We start from the raw sequence: 20240 nt of genomic DNA on the forward strand, positions 1-20240 counted from the left end.
TCTTTGGTCCCAGGATGTGGAATTCTCTGCCGCTATCATTAAGAACTATGAGCTCACTTCTTCAATTTCGCCAGGCACTGAAGACTTTCCTTTTTAGACAGATGGTCCTATTTCATCTGGGATCTTTCTCTATTTTTTTATCTACCTTTAGTTGTGGCATCTGCGCCGATTACGGTTCATTTCGTTTGGTGCACTTTATAAATGTAAAAAATCAAATCAAAATCAAATCCTGAGCGCTCCTGCCTGCTGCGGTCTCTGGGGCAGTGTCCTCCACCAGCATGGATGTTAATAACATGAATTCTCTTTAAAATCAACTCATACGTCACTCTTTTCAGCTCCGGTATCTCGATTAGCACCGGGACTAGCGGGATCGGCGGTGGAGGTAGATGAAGATCTCCCCTACTAGAGCTATGCACTAGGACTCCACTCCCTTCCTGGTGTACAAGAGTTCCTGGTTCGGCGTAGCTGCTTTACATACTGGAGCTCTCCAAGCGGAGTTGCCATTGCTTTATCATCCAATGGTGCAGAGTGAAATTAATCTGACAAAGGAGTCTGCGCGACTAATATGTTTCTGGAATGAGACCCTGTTACATTGCGTTATGTAAAAAGGCATTTCTAAAGCACACGTCCCACAGGATGTCTCAAGGCAGTGAATGAACACATTGCCTGGAGCAGATGGAATGGCCATTAGTCTGATACACAAAAAGGCAGGTCTTAAGCTTCGCCTAACGAGTAAGAAATCTGAAATATAATACATCTCAGTTGAGACTGAGTTTCAAGGTCTATAGAAGAGAGTGATCAAACTCTCACCCTGGAATGTTTGAAACATGGTGTCATGATGCCTACCCCCGGGCATCCAGACCAAGTCCATCAACCCCGGAAGCAGGCATCATGATACCCAGAGAAAGCCCAGCAACCCCCATTAGGGGCTATATGGATACAGTCCTGGCGTCTATGGTGCCAGGCTCATATGGGGCGCCAGGCTCATATGTTAAAACTTACCTGATGCAGACCATGCTGCAAGAGATCCAAGCCCATGTGAGGCTTGGAAGGAACTACTTTACCTTAGGGACTATTTTGTTAGTCGGGTGTGGTTATGGAGGAATACTTACCTGGGAATACTTTGGAGGCTATTTAAACCACGTCCGAAGAGCAGCACACGCTTCACGTTATTCTGCATCCTGCAGCGTAACGCTCACCATGCCTGCAGTCAGCATCCAGCATCTTGCCACGCCCGCCTCGGGTCAAGAGCGCCTAGAAAGAAGGGAAAGAAGAAGAAAGGTTAGAAAAAGAATATTATTGGGTTTCTTACCTGATTCCGGATTCATCGCACCTTTGAACCAGAAACAGACTATTTTAAACGCATTGCATCGCCAGCAGCAGCGCCGCGCCATACTCACCGTTCCTCGCAGCATCTCTACGATCCGGCGTTGTCTCCATCAATATGTTGCCGCATTCCAGCACCTAAGGGGGACAAGTAAACAACAAGGTGAGCCGACGGAACAAACAAGGACAATCTTTTTGCCACCAGATACTTACCTGATTTTACCGCCTGAGGTATTATTCACCGGCACGCCAAATCTTACGCCGCACCTGTAAGAAAAGAGAAAGTAGTGAGTTAAACCTTGGCATCATTTAACGGACAGTGTGGGATAACACAGACTCTTACCTGAACGCTTTTAGCTGCCACAAGACGATCTTCTTTTGGGTCTAAGCTGCAAGATAAACAAAGGAATTGGACAAGAGTGATTATTCAGACATTTTTGAACTCTTAAGAACTATATACTTACGGTCCTTCGCCAGGAGGTTTGGAGCCAAGATTTGTCTAGAACTCTTCCAATATCCTCAAGTCAGTGAAGTAACTGGCCATCAACGCGCCCCTGCGTTCCTTGCAGGATGGAGAGCTCATCATTCAAAACTGTAAGGTGAGCTTTGTGAACGGGAATATCAGAGGTGATAAATGGGGACGCAGTGAGGGGCTATTACTCAAATCCACGGGTGGCTAATTCCCTTTCTCCGCCTTTAGGAGACTACTTCTACGGGTCAAGCAGACAAAGCTAGGTGGGCCAGTCCAGCCAGTCAACTCTGCACTACGCATCATGTCGGTGGAGTCCGTGGCTGTCCAGTTCCGCTCGACACCCCTGTGGGAACCAGGTTAGCGTAACACATGGTGTCTAACAAAGCTTTGGATGATGGGCTAATCTGAGAGCTGAGATGGAGGGTAGCTTTAAGATGGGGTGCTTAGTAATTGTAATTCCAAGTCTTTAAGGGATGTCTATACCAGATTTAGGACCTTGAACGCAGTCGGCCCATGTTGCGCTGGAGAAGATGTGTGCCTTGCTTTGATTGCACAAAGTAGAAACTGGGTGCGACATCCTGAACCAGCTAAAGATGAGGCAGTGTATTTTGGTTAAAATAATACCATAAAAGTACATACAGCAATACAATACACATTGAAAAGATTAAAACACCTCTGGTGCTAATCACAATAAAATGATAAAATAAATAGAAGCTTCATGTGTTAAGCTTTGGATAGAAAATCCCCAAATGTTATAATAAGGGGCCATCTATTAGCCTATTGCCTTTGCCCGAATCTTAAGACGTGTCTTAATGTAGCATTCAAGTGCCCTTGCCACGAAGGGTCCTGTATTTGGTTAAGATGTGTGAGCGAGGTAGTGGCATAAGAGTCATACTCTAATTTGGGCATACTTCGGTTTCTTACAGAGTAAAACAAAACGTCCAGTTTGGATTTTCTTCTTCCACAGAACCACTGTTCCTCCAAAATGGAGGATGGCAAATATAAATCGCGTACGCCATTGTCTAGTGGCAGATTCTGTAACCCACACTAAATAGCCTTGCATCTCGCCATAGAACGTGATGATATAGTCAGTGGCGTATTTAGGCTTTCTGCTGCCCTAGGCCCAAATAAGTGCATGCACCCCCGTCAGCTTTACTCCACCTCTGCCAGACCCTGCACCTTCACCAAATTCTGCCCCTTCAACAAATTTTGTCCGCGTTGTCCAAACTATGCCCCTTCGCCCACCAGCTCATATTATGCTAGCTTACATTTCAGGTAATCTAAAATGTTTGTTAAATCAGTAGAGTTGGTTGGACTGTACAACACATAAGAACCTTATGTGATTTTTGGGTATATATATATATATATATATATATAGATGCCCTGCTGTTGTCCCGGAGTACTGTTTCAGAGTAAAAGTCCTACCTTGTATTTAAAATATAATTAATGTAAAGAATACTTATAAGCATCACAGTTATGCATTCGGTCACATACTTTGCAGTTGGTTTTCCTGGTAGTACTGAGCGTGCAGCCGAATGTCATCAAAGACACATGATAAACCCAGCAGGGATGCCATTTGCCTGCTTAGTGCTGTGCAGTTTCTGTAAAGATGGCTGAATGGATCTCTTTACGGGACACCTTTACAGCTGCGAAAAAGTGTGTACTCTAACACACAGTTTTTGTTCTGACCCCTCTATGGCTTTGGGTATCCTTTCACAGGTTTCTCGATGCACTTGGCATTCAGATTGACTCTTTGCCATTTTAACTTCTCTATGATCCATTTCATGCTTGCAGCTTTTTAGCGGCCACAGTCCTCTGAAATGTGGGGCGGGCGGGAAATTAGTGCTTACTTCTGAACATCATTTGTGTGCCACCTTTGGGAACTCTGTGCTTCACTTAAGCTTAAGCATGCATTTAATATTGTAAAATGATGCATCATTTTAACCTTTACTTTTCGGAAGGGAAAACCCTCATTTTTTGCAACGGTTTAAAAAATGCACGTTGTGTATTTGAATATAAACGTGATTGCTCAACACAGTGTATGTGTTTATTGAGTAGAAAGAACTCCAAAGATAATGTAAAGTGGCACCAACAAAACTAAATTAGGTTTTAGCTGTTTCACAATTTTGCGAAGATAAGAATGACCAAAGAGCTTTATATCTGTCATATATATCTGATATCTGTGAGAGTTGTATGAATGAATCTCTAAATACCTAAAGCACGCTGTGTTTGGTACGCGTTTCCTTTTTTTATTTTTATATAACAAAAGTCACCCTAACAATAAAGCTTTTCTAAATATCAAGAATATTTACAAGTTTAGCCATCAACAACCTTAGCTGTCAGAGTGGAATGACTGCTAACAGCTCTTAATTACTCACAGTGCTGTCCATCAGCCAGATGAAGAAACAAAATTGGCTTTATATTTAAAAAATGACAACCAGCAAATAAAAAATAAACTGCAATAAAATGCTGCTCCTCTGGCAATCTGCCGCCCTAGGCCTAGGCCTAGTCGGCCTTGTTGAAAATATGTCTATGGATAAAGTGCATGTCATGTGTCCTCTTATTCAGTTCAGTGCCTTCCCTACTGTCCTGAAATCCTTACATGAGGTTCTTGAATACCGCCTTTCTATGAGTGCACTCAGTCAGCTCTGGATGGACACTGGAACAATGACAAGGCACATTGAACAGACTTGAGCCATGGGATTTTAGACCGGCTTTCTCTTGGGCATAGTTTCTCACAATACACCTTAATATTATTCCATACAGGTTGGCTCACAAAGATAAGCACAATAATAATAGTTCACATTTTGCATGATCTTGGATGTAGGCTTGGGTTAGCTCGTTATGTATGGTAAAGTTGATGGACGCACTGTGTAGGCTTAATAATCTTTTTAAAGAAGGCATTCTCAGCCACTTGAATTGCAGCATGAGACTCATGCCCTCTAACGGAAGAGCCATAAAGGCAAATCGCCATTACACTGGACTTGTACATGTGCATTAGTGCTTCTAGTGATCGTTAAGACCAGAGAATTGTTGCTTGGGTAATGGCCCCATTATTCTGCTCGTGTGTATGACTCTTACCGCTTAAGTTCTCGGTGAAGGCCACTTCCAGATATTTGAATTAAATCATTATTGCTAATGTCACTTTATTGAGTGTGAAGAAATGCAACGCACCCTTCCCGCTGCCAACGAGACATTTAACGTTTGTGATGTTTATCAGGAGATCACATCCCTTTATGACATCACCAAAACAAAAATTGTAAGTAAAGTGTTATTATGTGGATGGCCTGGCTTACATTACAACCCACTCGGTCCAGAGCCCCATCATCAAGAGGATCATCAAAAAATACTGGCCGATGTTACAAATGGACCCCCACTTTTTCGCCAGCTACCTACATTTGCATACCGCAATAATATGGCTCTCCGGAATAGTCTGATTAAGGCAGAAATCAGAACAGGGAAGAGAGATGACACACAGAAATACAAAGGCACGCAACCATGCCACAACTGCCAGCACTGCAACAACATTTTACAGGGAAACAGTATTCCTCATCCTCACTCTGGCAAACCTCTACTACTGAGACATTCGGCCACGTGCAACTCCACAAACGCGGTGTATGCACTGAAATGCCCCCGTGGCTTTTATTATGTAGGGATAACCACAAGGAAAGCCAAGACATGCTGGACCGAACATACGTCCAACATTCGGACACGTAATCTGAAATCGGCAGTGGCAATGCACTTTATTGAGAGTAGACACACGATAGCTCAACTGAAGTGTGTCATTCTAGAACAGGTCAATTTAGGCCCTAGCGGCGGTGATTTGCACAGGAAGCTTCTGCAGAGGGAGGTGTTATGGATAGACTTGGCCTGCATATTGCACCAGCCTCTGGCACTAGGTTAGTAAGCACCCACGCTATGTATCCTCTTCTCCTCCCATAGAACACATAGGGCATATAAATCTTTGCTGAGTTTTCCACGTACATGCTATGCTACTTCAAAGGTGTTTTGCCCTCACAGCATTCACAGATTTTCCAATGTAGTTGAGCAGTTGCTGCAGAGCTGTGTTGCCTTCAGTACTATTTTATATCTCTACAGCCCATATCATAGTCACTATTGGGCACATGTACCCCTAGCGAAATTTCCCGATTTTATGTACATGGACTATCGAGTAGTTTGACTCTTACAATGTTGCTTCCCCTATTCCAGAGCATTCCAATCTCTATCACTGCAGACCTATTTCCCTCCTCTCCGACTACTAGTCGGGTAAGTGCATCTTTACTCATCACATTTAGTGTATGCTATTGTGCTTAATTTGGTATTATTGGAGGAGTTACACTTCTCATTGGATATTTTCCTGTATTGCAAAGGTCCTGTGTGTGACCTGGTGAGTCACTAGGAAATGGCAATGGGGTCAGTTTCTAATTTTGAATTTAGCCTTACATTTACCGATAGATATCTATTTCTGAGACACATACTGATGCACATTGTTTTACATTACCTTGTAGATATATTGCTGAAATACCTTGTATCAAGCCTAGGAAGTTGACGATTCCTCCACCCCCTGCTCATGCTCCGTGTCTCCCTCCTTTTCCCCCACCCCCCGCTCATGCCCCGTGTCTCCCCTGTTCCCCCCCACCCCCGCTCATGTCCCGTGTCTCCCTCCTTCCCCCGCTCATGCCCCGTGTCTCCCATGTCCCCCCGCCCATGTCCCGTGTCTCCCTCCTTTCCCCCAACCCCCCGCTCATGCCCCGTGTGTGCCCTGTTCCCCCCACCCCCTGCTCATGCCCCGTGTCTCCCCTGTTCCACCCCACCCCCCGCTCATGCCCCGTGTTACCCCCCACCCCCCGCTTATGCCCCGTGTCTCCCTCGTGTTCCCCCCGCTCATGCCCCGTGTCTTGCTCGTGTACCCCCCCACCCCCTGCTCATGCCCCGTGTCTTTCTCGTGTACCTCCCACCCCCTGCTCATGCCCTGTGTGTCGCCTGTTGCCCCCTCCCCCGCTCATGCCCCGTGTCTCCCTCGTGTTTCCCCCCACCCCCCCGCTCATGCCCCGTGTCTCCCTCGTGTTACCCCCCAACCCCCTGATCATGCCCCGTGTCTCCCTCCTGTTCCCCCCGCTCATGCCCCGTGTCTTCCTCGTGTACCCCCCACCCCCTGCTCATGCCCCGTGTCTTTCTCGTGTACCTCCCACCCCCTGCTCATGCCCTGTGTGTCTCCTGTTGCCCCCCTCCCCCGCTCATGCCCCGTGTCTCCCTCGTGTTTCCCCCACCCCCCGCTCATGCCCCGTATTTCCCTCGTGTTACCCCCTCCCCCCGCTCATGCCCCGTGTCTTTCTTGTGTACCTCCCACCCCCTGCTCATGCCCTGTGTGTCTCCTGTTGCCCCCCTCCCCCGCTCATGCCCCGTGTCTCCCTCGTGTTTCCCCACACCCCCCGCTCATGCCCCGTGTTTCCCTCGTGTTACCCCCCAACCCCCTGCTCATGCCCCGTGTCTCCCTCCTGTTCCCCCACCCCCTGCTCATGCCCCGTGTCTCTCTCTTGTTCCCCCCACCCCCCGCTCATGCCCAGTATCTGCCTTGTTCCCCCCACCCCCCCGCTCATGCCCCGTGTCTCCCTTGTGTTACCCCCCACCCCCTGCTCATGCCCCGTGTCTCCACTGTTTCCCCCACCCCCCGCTCATGCCCTCTGTCTCCCTACTGTTCTCCCCACCCCCCGCTCATGCCCCATGTCTCCCTACTGTTCCCCCCGCCCCCCGCTCATGCCCCGTGTCTCCCCTGTTCCACCCCACCCCCCGCTCATGCCCCGTGTCTTCCTCGTGTACCCCCCCACCCCCCGCTCATGCCTCGTGTCTCCCTCCCATACCCCCCAACCCCCGCTCATGCCCCGTGTCTCCCTACTGTTCCCCCACCCCCCGCTCATGCCCCGTGTCTCCCTCTTGTTCCCCCCGCTCATGCCCCGTGTCTCCCTCGTGTTACCCCCACCCCCGCTCATGCCCCGTGTCTTCCTCGTGTACCCCCCCACCCCCCGCTCATGCCTCGTGTCTCCCTCCCATATCCCCTAACCCCCGCTCATGCCCCGTGTCTCCCTACTGTTCCCCTCACCCCCCACTCATGGTCCGTGTCTCTCTCTTGTTCCCCCCGCCCCCCGCTCATGCCCCGTGCCTCCCCTGTTCCACCCCACCCCCGCTCATGCCCCGTGTCTCCCTCGTGTTACCCCCCACCCATGCCCCATGTCTCCCTTGTGTTCCCCCCACCCCCCGCTCATGCCCGTGTCTCCCTCGTGTTCCCCCCACCCCCGCTCATGCCCCGTGTCTTCCTTGTGTACCCCCCCACCCCCTACTCATGCCCCGTGTGTCTCCTGTTGCCCCCCCACCCCCGCTCATGCCCGTGTCTCCACTGTTCCCCCCACCCCCCGCTCATGCCCCGTGTCTCCCTACTGTTCCCCCCACCCCCGCTCCGCTCATGGTCCGTGTCTCTCTCTTGTTCCCCCCGCTCATGCCCCGTGTTTCCCCTGTTCCACCCCACCCCCGCTCATGCCCCGTGTCTCCCTCGTGTTACCCTCCCACCCCCGCTCATGCCCTGTGTCTCCACTGTTCCCCCCACCCCCGCTCATGCCTCGTGTCTCCCTCCCATTCCCCCCACCCTCCGCTCATGCCCCGTGTCTCCCTAGTGTTCCCCCCACCCCCCCGCTCATGGTCCGTGTCTCTCTCTTGTTCCCCCCGCCCCCGCTCATGCCCCGTGTCTCCCCTGTTCCACCCCACCCCCGCTCATGCCCCGTGTCTCCCTCGTGTTATCCCCCACACCCCCCGCTCATGCCCCGTGTCTCCCTTGTGTTCCCCCCACCCCCTGCTCATGCCCGTGTCTCCCTCGTGTTCCCCCCACCCCCTGCTCATGCCCCGTGTCTTCCTCGTGTACCCCCCTACCCCCTGCTCATGCCCCGTGTGTCTCCTGTTGCCCCCTCACCCCCCGCTCGTGCCCCGTGTCTCCCTCATGTTGCCCCCACCCCCCGCTCATGCCCCGTGTCTTTCTCGTGTACCCCCCCTGCCCCCGCTCATGCCGCGTGTCTCCCTCGTGTTTCCTCCACCCCCCGCTCATGCCCCGTGTTTCCCTCGTGTTACCCCCACCCCCTGCTCATGCCCCGTGTCTCCCTCCTGTTCCCCCACCCCCGCTCATGCCCCATGTCTCTCTCTTGTTCCCCCCACCCCCTGCTCATGCCCAGTATCTGCCCTGTTCCCCCCACTCCCCGCTCATGCCCCGTGTCTCCCTTGTGTTACCCCCCACCCCGGCTCATGCCCCGTGTGTCACCTGTTGCCCCCCACCAACCGCTCATGCCCCGTGTCTCCCTTCCGTTCCCCCCCACCCCCGCTCATGCCCTGTGTGGGCCCTGTTCCCCCCAACCCCCCGCTCATGCCCCGTGTCTCCCTCCCATTCCCCCCCACCCCCCGCTCATGCCCCGTGTTTTCCCTGTTCCCCCCGCTCATGCCCCGTGTCTCCCCTGTTCCACCCCACCCCCTGCTCATGCCCCGTGTCTCCCTCCTTTTCCCCCACCCCCTGCTCATGCCCCGTGTCTCCCCTGTTCCCCCCACCCCCTGCTCATGCCCCGTGTGTGCCCTGTTCCCCCCATCCACCGCTCATGCCCACATGTCTCCCCTGTTCCCCCCACCCCTCGCTCATGCCCATGTGTCTCCCCTGTTCCTCCCCACCCCCCGCTCATGCCCCGTGTCTCCCTACTGTTCCCCCACCCCCCGTTCATGGCCCGTGTCTCTCTCTTGTTCCCCCCACCCCCTGCTCATGCCCCGTGTCTCCCCTGTTCTCCCCCACCCCCCGTTCAGGCCCCGTGTCTCCCTCCTTTTCCCCCCCACCCTCCGCTGATGCCCTGTTGTGTTCTCTTTATACACCCCGCCTTCCCTTTTCATGGTGGCCATCTTGGTAAAAGATTTTCCTTCCTACATCGGGTCGCCGCAGGCGTCACAGTTTGGGAAGAAAAATCTTTTTTTTTTACCACCTGGGGTTCCCACTTTGAGGACCTAAGATGTTAGTGGTCTTCATCTATTGAAAAGGATGTTATGGTGACTTTGCACTAATAAAAACCAATGAAATTCAATGAAAAAACTCTGTTAAAGGGACGTTATGGTTAAGTTGCGCTACTAAAAACCTATGAAATTCAGTGAAAAACTTTGTTAAAGGGACGTTATGGTTAAGTTGCACTACTAAAAACCTATGAAATTCAGTGAAAAAACTTTGTTAAAGGGACGTTATGGTTCTAAGTAAATCCAAAAAACCCTTGAAATTCGCCAGTCATGATAAGCTAAGCAACCATAACTCGCGCCACCACCATGCACTGCTAAGACTAACACCCACGACATCAAAGATGACATCACAAATGTCATTGATGACATCACTGATGACATCACATGTCTGGCTCACTCTTTTTTCTTTTGCTGACATATCTAGGCCACATGGTTTTCTTCAGTAATAGTAAGAAACTAAAAATGTTATTTTATTTGTAGACGTATCCTTCAAGTAGGTTCTTACAGTAATTCCCTTAGAGTCCAGTCACATCATATGAAACATATACATAGGGCAAGACACAAGCTTGAAAGACAGCAATCCTTTTTGGCATAAAGATAATCAATAGACTTATCAGCACTTTCTGATAGTTCTGTTTTTTATGGCTGTACTTTCCCTGTATATGGTCATATTTGTATACATTGTACTCACACTACTTTCCTTAGGGTCCAATCACATCAATTGATACATATACATAGGGTAAATAGCAGCTTTGAAACAGAGCAATCATTTATTTGCATGAAAATAATCAGTTAGGTTATGAATTGTTTCTGCTACTACTTGTGCTTTTTTGCTAACTTCACTTTCCCTGTATATACCCATATTGGTATGTGTTCTTGTCTCTCTGTGTTTTGTCTATAGTAATGCAATTATGTAATACATGGGTTTTATTAGCTACTTATTACATATTTCACAGTACACAAAAATCTATTAAGAAAACAATTATTTCATTATTCAACATATTAACATTACGAATATTATACCTTCATCTTGTATGCTGCACACAATGCTATGTTTCTGCATGAGTAGCTTAGTATACTAGATAGACCCCATAATAGAATGCTATTTATATCAATGCATCCTTCAATGCACTAGTTAGGGTATGATAGTTATTGCAATGATCCTTGACACTTTTTTCGCAACATTATAATAAGAATCCCTTGTACACATATTTCATGAAAAGTACATACACATGTGATGTCATCAGTATAAGTATATATAAGTCTAGAAGTGTACATGTCAATGTAACATTATTATTTATTTGGATGTAATTACTTATTGTGATGTAACATACTTTACTTTGAACTTTTCATTTCCATTATTGTGTTTTGTTCACAAAGAATTTACAGATGGCGGAGTGCCTCTTTAATTGTACTTAAATAGACTTTTTTATGAAATACAGATTCATATGTGTTTGTTTACTTCTTTGGTTTCAAAACGCATATATAATCTAAATCATGTAATCATGCATTATTGAATTATTTAAAGGGAAACTAACACTGACTATATACTTATCTTACGTATTTACCCCTTAAGAGTGCATTAAAGGGGGCGCCGGTTAGCAATAACTGGATTATGGTGAATTACATTGCATGTAGACCAGTCTATCCACGTAATAACAATTAGCAATGCTTTACTCATGATGCACACTTACTGTGCATCAAGGGTAAAGCAAACATGAGTTGGCTAGACTGACCTACATTGAATGTAGGCCCATCTATCAAAGTAATGGCACTTGTCTTTGCTTTACACTTGATACCCAGTTACTGTGCATCAAGGGTAAAGCAAACATGGCAAGTGTCATTACCTGGCTAGGCTGCCCTACTTTGAATGTTTGACTTGGAATCTTTAACAGATCTGCTGGAATTGACTCAACCAAACACTGCAGAGCTGTACAGAATGACCCCGGAATCAGTGTACAAAATACTCGACACCTGGACCACCGTGGCCGTATACCAACTAGCACCAGCATAAGCTTTCAAAGCCACTACAAGAAAGATGTCAGCAAGGTGTTTCACTGAGAGAACTCAAAAAACAAACCACAAACTGGAAAAACTGTGGTCGAACCATTATAATCAGTCAGACAAAATAAAGTACCAAAGACAACTCAGAATATACATATCGGCAGCCCTCAAGCCAGGAATAACCTAATACACCACAAGAATCCAATCAGCAACAAATCCTCAAAAATAACTCTTTAGAATCCTCAAAGAGATCAAAACCCCTACATCGTGCAACAAAGGCATCATCCCATCACACAAACTATGCAACAACATCACCAACTTCCTAAGAACAAAAATAGAAACAATCCAACAGACCATTGAAGGAAGTCACGTAACTACAAACACAATTACAACCACAGAACCACTGATAACCGGCAATCCACCAACTACAGCAAGACCAAACCGAATTTGAACCAATTGACAACAAGGTTTTCTCCACACTAATAAAGGACGCCAACCTCACTGGATCTCCAAGCGACCCTTGCCATCTACAAAGTAATCCTCAACCACAGCACCCCAGCATCATATTTCCAGCTTCTGATTAACTTATCCCTAAACACAGGAATACTACCGAAATCTTTCAAATCAGCATACATCAAGCCACTCATAAAAAATGAAACCGGAAGCGTGGAAGACCCCAGTAATTACAGACCTATATTTAACTTGCCAAAAATACTGGAGAACCATGTATACAAAATTCTACTTAACTACGTAGAAACAAAAGGAATACTTGACCACCTTCAGACCCATGAGACAAACAGAATCGGCACTCCTATCCATATGGGACGACTTAAAAATAGCACACAATCTGCCCTCATATTACTGGACATATCAGCAGCGTTTGACACAATCAGGCACACAAACACAATCGAAAGACTGGAGGAACGCAGAGTAAAGGCTTAAAAATTGCTAAAATCCTCACTCACAAACTGAACCGAAAGAAAATACCTACTGCTTTTTACCTCAATCACCAAAAGTATCACTTGTGAAGTGTCACAAGGCTCTAGTCTCTCCCCTTCAACATTGACATGTCCCCTTTGATGAAAATAATTTGAAACCATGGACTGACCACCTTCAACTACGCAGACAACAAAAAACTCATTGTCAAGCTAGCCACGACGCAAGTCCCAAACATCACCCTCAACAACTGCCTCTCTGACATATTCATCTGGTTGACAACCAAGAACCTCAAATTAAACCTGACCAGAACAGAAGTAATGATCTCACCCCCAGAGGACAATGCAGCGTACCCGCAACTAGACTGTCTGCCTGGCATGGGAACCCAAATGGAGCCATCGGCTGTGGTAAAAAACCTGCAAATACTCATGGGCAATGGACTCTTACTGGAACCACAAGTCAACAACATTACAAAAAAATTCTTCTTCCTCCTGAGACTAGTTAGAGGGATCCTCCCCTACTTCTCTTTCCCACATAGAACCCTCACAGTCATCTCCCTAGTGCTATCAAAAATCGACTATGGAAAAAACTTGTACCTGGGAACGCTAGACCGACTCACAAAAAACTAAAACAAATCCAATACACTTTAGCAACGATACTCCATAGACTAAACAGAATAGACCACATTACACCAGCCCTGAGAAATCTACATTGGCTCTGAGTAAAAAAAAAAATACTAATTTACATCAAAGCCTTCTGCACTGCCCACAAATCATTACACAGACAAGGAGCTGAATTCCTCCAGGCCAAGATCAACCGCTACCAACCAGGAACAGACCTAAGATCAAGCGACAACCTTAAAATTGAAATCAAACAATACGAAAAAAAAGGTAATTCAGAGGAACTGCATCCTCACGTCTAATTGTCAATCTATGGAACGCAATCCTGAACAAAATTAGATCATCAGAAGACCACCTCACCTTCAGAAAATGGCTGAAAACATGGCTGTTCAACACACAATGACCGGCACAAAATGGACACTGCCAGTGATATCAATGGGGATCAAAGAGAAGGCACCAACTACTAACACCCCTGCTTCTGCCTCCTCTCCAGCCTACACTACACTACTTACCTCACATGATCCTTTGAAAGAATCTGATCCCACTGAAATACACAACCCATACATCCACCGCAAAATAAACTGCCGCAAACAAACACCCAATCACTGGATGCTGCCCATCCAGACACAATAGCCCGAGTGCGCACAGTCTAAACACTCTTAGAAAGCAAACCCAGACTAGACGCCAGTTCCTCCTGGTTGTACAAGTACCAACAGAAAAGCACAACCTCTATTCTACCCCCTCTACCCTCACTAACCCACCGAATTCATTTTCTTACAGAACCATGTGAGCATCTGGAGACTATGCCAATGATAATGGTGCATGGTAAAAGACAACGTAAAATAACAGTACACATAATGACACATGTCTTTGCTTTATCGTTGATGCACAGTTACTCTTGTAAGTTATTCCTTGCTTGCTTCATGGTGTAGAAACAGGCTTGTTCCCCTCCAATTGGGATATGGTTGAGGGTTAATTGTGGAGACAAACTCTAGTTTTACCTCAGGGAACACAAGTTCTGATTATGAGACATGAGCTGGGTTTACTTTCTTTGCGGGCTCGTGCAAATCGGAAATTACTCAACTATCTAGGAAGAAAATAGTCTGTTTGTCAACTTGAAGGTGGAAATGATCAATGATGCTTGTAAGGTATTACCTTGTTGAAAACAGCAGCTTGTTTTCATCTTGAGTTCTTATTATATCTCTGTAGATGAGATCATAGTTAATCCCCAAAAGGTTAACAACAACAAATATTTGGGTTTGAACGTATTAAAATCGCACACTTGCTATGAGAGTTCATCTGTTTTATCGTGTTAGGTATGAGATCAAAGCTTTTAATTTGTTACCGTCTAATTTGCAAAAGCATCCTTCCAGACCGCATGAACTACATCTGTGTAGGATATGCTTTAAGGAATTGGAAACCATGTGTCATCTTTTGACACTGTTTTGTGAGCTAAACCCAAACTATTGTTTGAGTTATAACAAAGCTGTAGAAGCTTTGCAGGGAATCTCCACTGATCAATTTGGTCATATGTTTTATCAGGCACTCTGCAGTTTTTACAAATATTGTTTATAATCTTTGGAAAGAGATTGGAATATTAATATCTAAATTAATTGTTTTTCATCACTGTTAAATGATAACCAAATTTGGGGAACCCTAAACAGTGCTATTCATGACAGTCAACTTCCCATCCAAATGAATGCGGTCCAGGAAGCAAGTTGGATTCATTATTACAAAGACCTCTACAGTACTATCACTAGAAATTGTGACACATTAGGTGAGTTGTGGGAAGTCAAGGATACGCTAATGTTTGATAAAGAGGACATTCTCTTTCAAATAGCAAAACTAAGTGGCTTGAGAGCACCCGGACCAGACGGCCTGACAAATGTAATGCTGAAGACGCATCCAGATGTCTGAGCTGATATTCTATTCAATCTATTTACTAATATAATACAAAATAGACAAATTCCACCCACATGAAAAAAAATCCATTATTATTCCAGTTTTAAAAAAAGGTGATCAACAACTTTCCCAAAACTATCAGCCTATAGCATTCCTAGACATCCCAGGAAAAATATTTGCCCAGTTGTTACTCAAAGATTTCACAAAATGTGTAACTGAAAACCAATTTATGGACAACTTTCAAACAGGATTTGTCCCTGGCCTAGGAACATCTATCAATGTGCTTGCCTTGTCGTTAGTTAAACATAGACGACAGTTCACGGGACAAACTATATACATGGCTTTTATTGATTTTAAAACTACTTTTGATTCCATCTCAAGAGAACTTCTAGTTGACAAACTTGATAAAGCAGTTCTATTCGAATAGTTCCATTCAAGGGCGCTAAGCACAAGAAGGGCAACTCTTGCGACCAATTTGGACATCAAAGGGTCTTACGCAGGGATGCATTCTCGCTGCAACCCTGTTTAACTTTTTTATATCTGATATTGTCAAATTTCTTAAGGCTGTATGCTCAGACTCCTCAAAACTAGGCTCTTCCCTGCTACCATGGATCCTCTATGCTGATGACTTGGTCCGGTTGTCAAAAATCCCGAAAGCTTGCTAAACCTTTTATTATACCCTACAAAACTACGCTCTTAAGAATTACCTCTCTATAAACTTAGAAAAAAATTCAATTCTAATATGCCCAGATAACAAAAATAAAAGAAAGCGTAGCTTCAAATGGATGCTCCATCAAACTGCTGATGAGACAATTAGCGAATATTATTATCTGGGGTTAAATAAAAACAACAACCTGGCAGATCTTCCATATCATCTAGAATTAAGATAAACAATAGAAACGTCAGTATCACAAGCTACATTAATACATCACAAATGTGGGAAATTCTCTTATAAGCCGGTATTAATCTATTACAAACAGAAAGTGATACCAATTGTTACATATGGTGCCAAGTCTAGAAAGTATAAGGGGATGAAATACTGGACTAAGCTAGAAGGCTTATTCTGGAAGAAAATATTGGTGCTACCATCCTGTCTACCTATGGAGATCATAAGATACGTAATGGGCCTTTTATCACTTAACATCACATCAGACCTATTAATAAATAATCCCTCCAAGGCAAAAAACAAACTGTGGTGGTATTACTGGCAGAACACGTGGCAATTGGTGCAAAAATACCAGGGCTTTAAAAGTGGAAATTTTATCATAAAATCCATGAATAAACCTGAATTATACCTGACAGCATTTCCATCCCTGATATATCGATCGCAGTTTCTTCGATTTAGGGCACATTTTTGGCCTACAAAGAATTATCTAGGAGCTAGGACAAATGCAACAGTAGCGGAGAGCATGTCGACACTGTAGGAACATCTCGGAACCTGAAACGACAAAGCATATCTTAATTTACTGCCAGGCCCTTCTACAACTGCAAAAATTTAATTTTCAGCATTTATTTAATGATTTCAAAATTCTTACTCCGGAGAAACTGTGGATCAAATTTTTTAGCAGAGGTTGTATTAAAGTGACAGTGGCAGTAATGAACTTTTTAGAATTGCCAATCTTAGGCTGAGTATCAATCCAGCAGATTCCAGTATGAGAAACAACTCATTACAGCTACCCCTGATACTACTCGCTACCTTCTACATTGCTTACAATATGTTTTAGACATGGGCCTCATTACGAGTCCGGCGTTAACCGAGGCGGTAAAACCGCCTGGTTAACGCTGGACTCATATTACCATTCCGCCTCTGTGATTCCCGGAATTACCGGGGCATTACAACCCCGGTTTTCCGGGAATCACGGAGGCGGAATGGTGTAAATCCCCATTCCCATTGAGTCCTATGGGACTCGATGGAAATGGGGATCATGGAAACACTGGCAGCATCTCGTAATGCTGCCGGTGTTTCCTCGTCTGCCTGCATGCGGGAGGTGTTAAACCCGCCAGGTCAGACCTGGCGGGAACATCACCTCCCGCCTGCAGGGGTCGGACTCAGGCGGTCCGGAAACAGCGGTGGCGGCGGGTTTATCGCCACCGTTATTTCCGGACCGCCTGGGTCGTAATGAGGCCCATTGTCCCTTAAAATTTAACTTGTCTTATTCCTTGTAATATCAAGTGGGTTTTTATCTTCATAAAAATAGCTCTATGATTGGACTGAAATAATTCAAGTGGTTAAGGAATAGCAATAAGTTTGACACTGATGAAATCCTGTTTGTGAACCTCCAGCACAGCTTTAGTATGAATTGACTTGATTCTATTAAGTAAATCAATAACATTGCTAATAGGAAATCATGAAATTCCCTTATGTGCTACTGCTTTGTATGCTGCTACTACCTCATTGATGAATTAATACAGCTGTAAATCCATTTTGTATACCTTTTACTGTAAACCTTTTAGATTAATTGTTTTAATATAAATTGGATATATTGAAAGGTTGATTTTTTTTTTAACCAAACCAAAAAAAAGAAAAAATTGATGCGTATGGAAAGTATCCTTGACATTGAACTACGAAGAAACGTTGACCTGAAAATACATCAGTTCTTGTTTTTATTGAGATTTTAATTAGAAAATATGAACATTTTGCACTTCTTTCAATGTCTTCTGCATGGTGTTTTGTGTTGCATTGTTTGTATGTTGATCGAGTGTGAAGGCCAAATTGCTGTGGGCCTCATTACAAGTGTGCTGGTCCGACTGGCACACTTTCCAGGAAGCTATTAACAGTGCTTCCCTCTTCTCCATTGAGTCCTACGGGACTCAAAAGGGAATGGGGATTTACATTTTTCCGGCATCTGACTTCCAGGAACACCAGGGTCGTAATCCCCCAGTGTTTCTGTGTAGCTAGGCGCCAGAAGAATTAACGAGTCCGGCGGCAGCCTGCCGATTTTACCGGCACAGCTACCGATGAACTCGTAATGAGGTCCACTATCTCTGTATAGAGCCCAATCCTGGCGATTTGCATAAAAGCAAAGAGCATTATGGGAACAACCTAATGTCCACAATTTTAAATGTTAAACATGTCTTATAGTGATTTGGTAAGAAAACATTTAAAGCAAATAATGTCTTCAGTTTTGATTGTTCACAATACTCACCCTAATAAATAGATGTCTGTAAAATGCAACGCTGAGTCTTCTGAAAGTGTACTGCTCCATGAGTCACAGAATGTGAGAGTCCTGCCTGCGAACCGCTGGGGGCTCCAACAAGAAATGTTTTGCCAGAGCGCTGCTCTGTTTTGTTCCGGCCTATATCCTGCACTGGGCCCTTGTGACAAATCCCTGCCAAGCACATGGGTGAGAATGAGGGAGACCAGTGGTCGTGACGAAAACCTAGGCACTTTCCTCACGCATCGGGTGGCAGTACCAGCAGCCTTGCCCTTAGAGCAGCAGTGGGCGCAATACTTACCCTGCACTTCACAGCACTCGCAGGCACCCGGATCCTGAGGTGAGGAGGTGCCTAGTGGAAGATTGGGTTTGAAGCAGTTATTCATGTGCAGCTGGTGAGTTTTTTTACTTTAAAATATTATGCCAGCGTACCAGGTTAGCTTTGTGGGACCTGTTATTGCAAATAGGATGAATGTGGCTTCATGTAAGACACTTTCGAGAACCTTCACTCCAGCTCCGACACGGGATTGGTTCTGTACACGTTACCAAGGCCGCCACGCTTACAGTTAAATCACTCGCCAATCCCTAACACGTGCAAACAAGCACAACACTGGAATAAACATGTCAAAAATACACAACTCCCTAGCCCGAAACAGAACCCAATTGTCTACGTGTTTACACAGAAATGCAACATTTTGTAAACATGGTGCGTCGTTTACATTTCTATGTGTTCAGAGACTGCTCTGAAATTCTTCTCAATGGACTGTGTGCTAAAGGTCTCGACTTGTCACTGCAGTGCAATGAAACCAAAATACCAGTTCTAACTAAACCTTTCATTAACAGCACTACAGGCGCAAAGTACACACACACACACACAAACACTGTGCACACGTGATCCCTAGCACTGCATTTACACACTGTTAGGGATAATTATCATATTACGGCTAATTTCCCTCACCTAGTGAGTCCCCCAGCAGCTTTGCTGGACTTCTGGAGTTATTTTTTTTCCACTTGGTAAGAGTGGGAGCTTTTCCCGCACTCTTACCCATGTTTTGCCATGTGTATTTCGATCTGTTTTTGTGATTGTGGACTCTGGAGTACACCACTTCAGTAGCCTCCTTCTTTTGTGTGTTACACAGCACCTTCAGTGTAGTAACACAGGGTTGTCTTTTAGACTTCCCACCGACTCCATTTCTGCGGCTGACTACTGTCCCCCAGAAAAGGGTAAAGTTGCCATTAACTTTACTTAGTCATTTAACCACAGATCCAGTACACCCCATCTTACATGGAGTACTGGAAAGGGTTACTCCATATCCCTTTTTATCTGTACCTCCTAGAGCATTGTTTTGCTCTTTTAACATTTAGACTTGGCAGGTGGCATTAGTATCTACCCTAACTTTTCTACCGAGATTATACTATATAAACCTGGTACTGTTTTAGGCTATCATATTAGCCTCGAACATAAACCCGCTTGACCAAATGTTCTTTCTTTTGGCCCTGGTCGGGTTTATTCGCCATTTCTTTTAGTTAAAGTCCTTCTTGTGTTTTACTTTGCGCGGCAAACCAGGTTTGCCTTCTTTGTTCACTGTCTTTTGGCGGGCTTCTGCGAAGAAGCCCTCCTCCAGGCGCCTGGGGATCTAGGTGGGCTGAATTTGAGGGAGGGGTGTAGTCACCCCCTGCCCAGGGTATCCTAGGAAACCCAAGTCGCACTTTGCCATGATTGGCTGAGGTGGTTGTCCGGGCTGGACAACCCCCCTGCTGCGTGATTGACAACCAGGCTGTGTGAATGGGAGATTT

The 20240-nt window shown here is 45.7% G+C and overlaps 1 long non-coding RNA gene across 1 annotated transcript in view; it reads right to left on the minus strand.

Moving 5' to 3' along the window:
* The window catches only part of LOC138579652 (uncharacterized), a 62907-nt gene that overhangs the window by 11356 nt on the left and 31311 nt on the right, over nucleotides 1–20240 (minus strand). Inside the window, exon 2 of the long non-coding RNA XR_011304113.1 lies at nucleotides 16584–16726. This is a non-coding gene — a long non-coding RNA (uncharacterized lncRNA). The remainder of the gene's footprint in view (nucleotides 1–16583; nucleotides 16727–20240) is intronic.

Source organism: Ambystoma mexicanum, chromosome 3p, assembly GCF_040938575.1.
Source record: "Ambystoma mexicanum isolate Mex_15411 chromosome 3p, UKY_AmexF1_1, whole genome shotgun sequence".
In the NCBI taxonomy this organism is placed as follows: Eukaryota; Metazoa; Chordata; class Amphibia; order Caudata; family Ambystomatidae; genus Ambystoma; species Ambystoma mexicanum.